The sequence below is a fragment of the Protopterus annectens genome, chromosome 11.part0, assembly GCF_019279795.1.
Source record: "Protopterus annectens isolate FY-2018-M chromosome 11.part0, PAN1.0, whole genome shotgun sequence".
Lineage (NCBI taxonomy): Eukaryota > Metazoa > Chordata > Ceratodontiformes > Protopteridae > Protopterus > Protopterus annectens.
Genome location: NC_056745.1, coordinates 1,044,400,542 through 1,044,408,329, shown reverse-complemented (window position 1 = coordinate 1,044,408,329; position 7,788 = coordinate 1,044,400,542). Strand labels below are relative to the sequence as shown.

The 7,788-nt window shown below is 43.9% G+C and overlaps 1 protein-coding gene across 1 annotated transcript in view; it reads left to right on the top strand.

The window, feature by feature from the left end:
* The window catches only part of LOC122815689 (copine-8), a 3,116,673-nt gene that overhangs the window by 2,680,893 nt on the left and 427,992 nt on the right, over positions 1-7,788 (top strand). The window lies entirely within an intron of this gene.

The following is a 7,788-nucleotide window of genomic DNA, read 5'->3' as shown; positions in this document are numbered from 1 at the left end:
TTGTAGGCTGAGAATTTTCATCTTGGTAGAAGTGTAGGCCCATAAATAAGCTCTCCATAAATGTGAGTTTATAAACACAATTAGTAGTAGAGACACTAGTTAAATAGATATGTTATATCCCTCATTAAATTGTATTTCCATATATCTTTCAAAATAAGACTTTTTTATTGTTACAATGATGAAAGAAAGATGTACATTTCATTTTTGTATGAACAAACAGGTTAACGAAGAAGCTTCAAAAATGTTGGGTGTATGACAGCATGAATAAAGTGTATTCTTACACATGTATTTTTTACATAATTAAGTTGGTTGTCCACCTATTCTACTACTGACTTAGATTTGCAAAGTAACTTCAAAGAGCTACAGGGTAAATTTGTATGCAAATGTCATTTATGATACACTGATAAATGTACGTGTAATCAATATTTGTTAGAATCTATCCTTTTTGTTCTGATGGAAGACAATTAATTTAGTATATTTATAAATGTTTTATTAAATCACAAGACTGCTTTCTCTAGATGCAGTTTTATGGAATATCCCAGATGTCCTTCGTGTTTCACTGTTGCAGTCATCACATTTGGGTTATCCCTGCCAGGGTAGCCCTCGGCCGGCCTGAATACCAGAGACTTAGTATTTATGTGTCGGTTGCTGTTGCTTGAGGACTGATGTCAGGAGTATAAGTAAGGCAGCCATTGCCATTACATCAGTCTTTCTTGCTGTGAAGCCCGAAGCAGAAGCAGTTCGCACAAATGCCGGTTAGCCGCTACCTGAGTTTTCGTCTACCGAATTGAAGTTGAAGACTTTTAAAGCTAAGTACCCCATTAGGCATCCTTTTTTCTTGCACTAACTGATGTCAGAAAAAGTTAATAATTGTCTCACCTGTGGAAAGCAAATACCACACCGAGACTTCCACTCTTACTGCATCACTTGTTTAGGCCCAGACCACGACGTCCCCCGTTGTTGCTTCTGTGCTTTGTTCAACGCCAGAACTATCCCTTGTCGGGCCCTTATTGTAACCAGATATTTTCGTTTACAGTCCTTGAATTCCGATATGGCTTTGGTAAGCCATCTGACAACAGATATTCTGAAAAAATGTAACGATAAAGACAGAGACAGATCGCACAGGTCCAAACCTACAGACGACGCTTCCGGTTAAGCTAGTCATCAGTCCTTCGGTACTCAATGAGGCACTAGATGCCTGCTTCAGTTGATTCACAGGCTGCTACCGAGACCCTTTCGGAGTCTGGTATGCTGCAAAACTCTTCTTCGACCAAGGATCCTGCGGTCATCTCTACCTTGGATGGGTCTGGAGCCGCTGAGCAGGCACCAGCTTCCAAGGAAGTCCTTCGTACTACCAAATCTCAACACAAACAGATGTCTTATTTTGCGACTACCATTCTTTCAAAAATGACCGAGTTTCTTAGGCCCAGGGTTCGAACCACACCCAAGAAACCAATGACCCCTCAGGCACCTGCTACCTTGTCTCAGTCTCAAATGCTTAAAATGGCAGAAGACCATATCATGCTGATCAGGGGAAGCCAAGCTACCACCTCCAAAAAGAAAAGAGATTTGTCCCCTGTAGTTTTGTCTGAACAAGAGTCAGATGTCTGATGCATCTGGGTATGAAGACATGCAACCCCTTTCCACTTATGAGGATTCTAATGAAGAGGACTCCATTCCTTCAGCCTCTCCCCCAGAGGATTTTTCTGCATACTTTAAGGGAGCATTTCCAATGGGAGAGTCAGGACTACCCTCAGTCTAAAAAGAGACTCAGGGAATTTCTAGATCTTCCACAGCACAGACCCTTGGCCATCCCCCCAGTCCTGGATGTTGTGGAGGATAATTTCCTCCAATCCAGCTTGACTCCTGATGCCCTACTTCCTGCTCCCAGAAAACCAGACAGGTACTATAGAGTCCCTGACTCACACAAATATCTTTTTAAAAATCCAGCAGCTGACCCTGAGGTCATTTCTCAAGGGCCAAAAGGAATTAAAGCAACCTCTGCTAAGAATCCCACCCCCTCAGAGAGGGATTCCCGAGTTTTGGACAGATGGGGTAAAAAGGTATACACCTCAGCTACTCTTGCTATCAGGGCACTAAATATTCAGTTCCATATGCTGAAATTTCAGCAACATACATTGGAACCCCTTAAACAAAAAATGTCTTTCTTTCCTGCTTGGCCAGAATCTAAAGATTTACAAAACTTAATGCATTCTGCAAGTCAAGTAACAAAAACACACTTTGCACTGTGGTTTTGATGCCCTAGAAGGTTCTTGCAGGGCATCAGTCACTGGACCTGTCATTAAAAGACATGCATGGCTTAAAGAACAACTCCTGCCAGACCATGTCAAATCCAAATTGTTGGATGCCCCCTTGCACAAAGATAATTTATTTGGCACTAAGGCAGAAGAGGTCTTAAAAAAGATGGAAGAAAAAGCAAAATCTATGCAAACAGTTAAGGATTTCTTACAGGTCCAGCCCCCTAGGTTCAGCAGGCATTGTCCCTCCAAGCACTGGTCCTTTCCTGCTCCGAGTAAACCGGCCCAGCCTAGGCCCTGTGGAAACAGACCCCCCCCAGACAGCAGACCCAAGGAATGCAAAGATCTAAGCAGTGGACTATCTCCACTTCAAAACCAGGGAGTTCTAAGCCACCCCCTTATGGTAAGAACTCACAATGACTCACCTCACCCCCCCTGCCCGCCTTCACTTACCCCTAGGAGGAAAACTCTACTTTCACTCAAGCACCTGGGCCACCATTACCAAGGATCAATGGGTTTTGAACATTGTGTCTCAGGGATACAAATTTTCCTTCCACACCCTCCCAACCACAACAGGGTTCCCAGATCTACCACCAAATCAGTGGGCAGAGGCTCAAAAGCAAATCCTTTCCCTGCTCTCTATGAGGGCAGTAAAGCACGTTCCTGCAGAATAGATAGGCCAAGGCTTCTACACCAGACCTTTTCTGGTGCCCAGAAAAGAGGGCACCTGGCACCCCATCCTCAATCTATCCATTCTAAACATCTTCCTGGTGATCCCAAAATTCAAAATGCTCACCCTCCAGCAGCTGCTACCCATGCTCTCCAAAGATACTTGGCTGGCCATCTTAGATCTAAAAGAGGCCTACCTCCACATTCCGATCAAGGAATTATGCAGGAAATATCTTTGGTTCAGGGCAGGATCTCAACACTTTCAGTTCTCTGCACTTCCCTTTGGCTTATCTACTGCTCCCAGAGTTTTCACAAAATGTCTGGCTCCGGCCATTGCCTTTTGCAGACAAAGAAATATTCAAATTTACCCATACTTAGATGACTGTCTTATTCAGGTGGACAGCCAGGAAAGGTGCTCAAGCATCTGGCCTTTGTAAAGACCCTACTAACCTCCCTGGGGTACACAATCAATAAAAAGAAATCCAAACAGGTGCTCACCCAAAAGATAATCTTCCTGGGAGCAAGTCTGGACACAGCATCCCAGATGGCATACCTTACACCAGATTAACAAATTTTCCTGACAGGCTACTTCTCTCAACTAGCCACTAGGCCCCAGCTATTTGCAAGGAAGATCCTGCAAGCTCTGGGGTTCATGGCATCGTGCATACTACTCAATCCATATGCCAGACTGCATATGACGAAACTTCAGTGGTACCTAAAGAGTCTTTGGTGTCAACACTCTCAAGACCTGGAAACTCTTCCACCTATAATTCCTTGCCTCAGAAAGGATTTTCTTTGGTGGGCAACAGCATACTCCCACAACAAGGGACTGCCTTTCTCCCCACCCCCATGCCACCCAGATCTTCACCACAGCAGGTGCATACAGGGCCAATGGAGCCCACAGCAAACCCCTCTGCACATCAATCAAAAGAGATGATGGGTGTGCAGCATGCCTTGATAGCTTTCAAACCCCTTCTCTCTCAAGGGGTTCTCCTGATCAAAACAGACAACACCACTGTGATGTGGTACATCAACAAGCAGGGAGGGACTCACTCCTACCCTCTATGCAGGCTGGCCATGACCCTTTGGCTCACAGCCTCTTCCATGCAACTACACCTGTTAGCACAATACCTACCAGGCTCTCTCAACTCTCTGGCAGACTAATTAAGCAGAAATCTTCTGGACCCACACGCGTGGCAACTCAAGAGAAGTACCTTCACCCTAATAACTCAGAAATGGGGAACCCTGAAGATCAACCTCTTTGCTTCCCACACCAACCATCAGCTCAGCAAAGTCTGCACCAGGGAGCATCGCTGCATGGCTTGGAAAGTGGATGCCCTGTCCTTCCTCTGGGTCAATCTGTGCCTTTCCTCCCCTACCTCTCATCCCCAGGGTACTGCTCAAAATAAGGGAGGAATAAAACAAGGACCATTCTCATAGCTCCAGACTGGCCCCGACAACACTGGTACCCCTTGCTATGCAGCCTGTCCCTGCTCCCTCCTTGGCATCTTCCTCAGATTCCAAACCTCCTAACCCAGAGGGAAGGGGAATTCATGCATCCCCTATTGCAGACACTCAGTTTGGCAGCTTGGGTTATTCCCTAACCCCGAACCAATCTGACATCCTCAGTAAACAGATTCTGGATGTTATCCGGGAGGCCAGATGTCCTAGCACCAGAAAGTGTCATGCAGATAAATGGAAGAGGTTCTGCACCTGGAACCAGGCTAAGGGAGCCAATATGGCAAAACCCTCCATCCCTCTCATCCTGGACTACTTAACTGACCTACTACACAGCGGCCTTTTTTTCTCCTCTATAAAAAGTCATGCCTCTGCTATTTCTGCTCATTTCCCTACTGAGCAGCCCCTTTTCTCACACCCTTTGATCAAACAGTTCCTCAGTGGGGCTAGCAACTTGAGGCCCCCCAGAAGGGACCTTAACGTTGTCTTGGAAAAGCTCACTCTGCCCCCTTTCAAACCAGCTTCTTCTGCAGAGCTAAAATTTCTCTCCTGGAAGACAGCATTCCTTCTGGCCATCACTTCAGCCAGAAGAATCTCTGAGCTGCAAGAACTCATGGCTGTGGAATCCTTCATCATCTTCCATGCAGACAGGGTATCCCTCAGAACTAACCCATCCTTCATGCCCAAGGTGGTGTCCAGTGTGGCTCTCAACCAATCCATTCATTTTCCCACCTTCTTTTCTAATCCCCAGAACAAGTGGGAAAGGATTCTTCATTCTCTAGATGTGCACAGACAGCTCAGATTCTATCTGGACAGGACTAAAGCCTTCAGAAAGTCTGATCAATTGCTCGTTAGCTTTGCTACAGGGGCAGAGGGCAAAGCCATCTCCAAGATAACCATTTCCAAATGGATAGCACACTGCATCCATTTCTGCTACAAACAACATGGAAATCCTCCCCCCAGGGGGATCAGGGCACACTCCACCAGAGCAGCCTCCACCTCTGCAGCTTTCCTCAGTGGAGTCCTCACCAGGGACCTGGACATCTGTTCATACTTTTACCAAGCATTACCACCTGCCTCTTTTCTCCAAATCCACAGCAGGGTTTGCCTCTGCAGTCTTTCAGGGCATCCTAGCCAGCCCCTAGTTTCCTTGACTCCCTAAACCCATTTCCTCAGCTTTGGGAATCTACCCAAATGTGATGACTGCAACAATGAAACACGAAGAACATAGTACAGTTGTGTATCCTTACCATAAATGTAGATGTTCGAGTGTATTCACTGTTGCAGTCCTGGTTACCCTCCCTCCAGCCCCCTTATTCTCTTTCTCCTTTTACTGACATTCTTCCCTGTTGTTCTCCTTTGCTTATAAGGGACATATTGGTATTTATTTTCCATTAGTGGGGTTCTTCCACCAGAACCTGGCCTCCTACTTTGGGGGACTCCTGACAGGTTAGGGGAAGGAAAACTGATGTAATGGTGTCGGCTGCCTTACTTATACTCCTGACGACCTGACATCAGTCCTCAAGCGACAGCAACTGATGCAGAAATACTAAGTCTCTGGTATTTGGGCCGGCCAAGGGCTACCATGGCAGGGATAACCCAAATGTGATGACTACAACATTGAATACACTCGAACATCTACATTTATGATAAGTGTACACAACTGTACTTTCCATAGCTGAAGGTTGGAATTAAAACTTTGTACTTAGAATTGGCTGAGGTTGTATGGTTGCTTATATTGTGGTTGTCTGTGGGTAGGGTTCTGATGCCTTATAGCAAAGGAAGGAAGATAGTCACTGATGGTCTGGTAGAAATGCACTGGTGGTGGTATTATTTAGAGAGGAGGTAAGAGTCCAATCCAGTGATGATTCCCCACAGATATTTTTGTTAAGCTTAGTTGGGCAATGATGAGTTGAGAGAAATTACATAGGTTTATTGAGTAGATGAGGATATCTGAGCATATTAGTTGCCAGTAAATGGTCTTCCATTATGATTTTTCATGTCTTATTTTGATGGAGATCTATTGTAGGATTTCTTCTGCGGGATTGATATTGTTATCAGAAAGTATGTAAAGGGCTGTTAGTAAATGCTCTTTTTACTCTTTAGCGTTAGATTCACGATAAGTCTGTCTTTGTTGTTAAACTGGGGAATAGGGTTGAAATGGTGAGTCATTTTAAGTGCATATCTATAAAACATGGTGACCTCAGCAGTGTTTTTGCTTTTTTAACCATTACTAAGATGTTGTAGCCTGGTAAGAGAATTTTTTTGGCTTTTATATCTCCTTTAAGGCAACTTTATGTAGTGACTAATACATGTGAGGAACATAGGGCAATGTCTGCATCTGCATATGGCATTTTGATACCCATGATTCTAAGGTTCATAGGGGACTATGTACACAGAATACAGATTTGTGTGGTATTTGTAGGACAGGTGAGGGGTCTATATCACATCGTTGAACTCTTAATTTATCAAATACCAATTGTCGAACCCTAATATTCAAACTACCTATTCAGTAAATTACCTAATTATCGAAGTGGAAGCCATCAAAAGATTTTACTTGGCCATCCTGAAAAAAACTTTGTGTGATTGACATGCCGACTGTGTGATTTACCCATTACCTCATTGTAGCGCAATCTTGGAGATGGCATATTTAATTTGCAGGGTCTGTCGTGGGGGGGGGGGTGCAGGGGAGAGTAGCCCCCCCCCCTGCAAAAACATCAACAAAGTTTACCTTTCACAGTGTTGGCCAAGTAAAATATTTCAATGAATTCCACTTTGATGATTAGGTTGTTCGCTGAATAGGTAGTTCAAGAATTAGAGTTCAATGATATGGTATTCGATAAATTAAGAGTTTGACAATGTGATATAGACCCGCAGGTTAGTACTTTGTTTTCTGGATGACCATGGTTTGAGTGGATTTCACGACTTATTTTCTGTTTTGGCATAAAGTGTTTATTAAGAGGGCAAATGCTGGTATTTGAGCTTGTGTTTTAAGTCATGTTTTTTAGCAAGACATCGTGTTTAGATAGATGTGTTTGTGAAGCTCAAAGTGGGAGATACAGATTAGGTCATGAGAGATTAAAATTGATGAAAAATGTTATGTTTTGGTTTGTGGTATAGTGGTTTGAGGGTAAGGGACAGTGAGAGAGAAGATGTGTATAGAATGAGGTTAAATTTGTGAGTAGGAGTGGGTGAAGTAGTGTTAAGAGTTGGAAAATGAGCATAGTGGATAAAAGAGATGAGTGAATGGGTGTATATAGTATGATGCGAGTGGAGGAAATATGAAATGTTTGTGAAAGATGAAGATTTGTAATGGCTTTGAGATTAATTAGGATTGCAGTATTTGGCATGTAATCTATCTTGTGGTGAGTAAGATCATGGAGCAAAGGTTCTGTAAGAATGA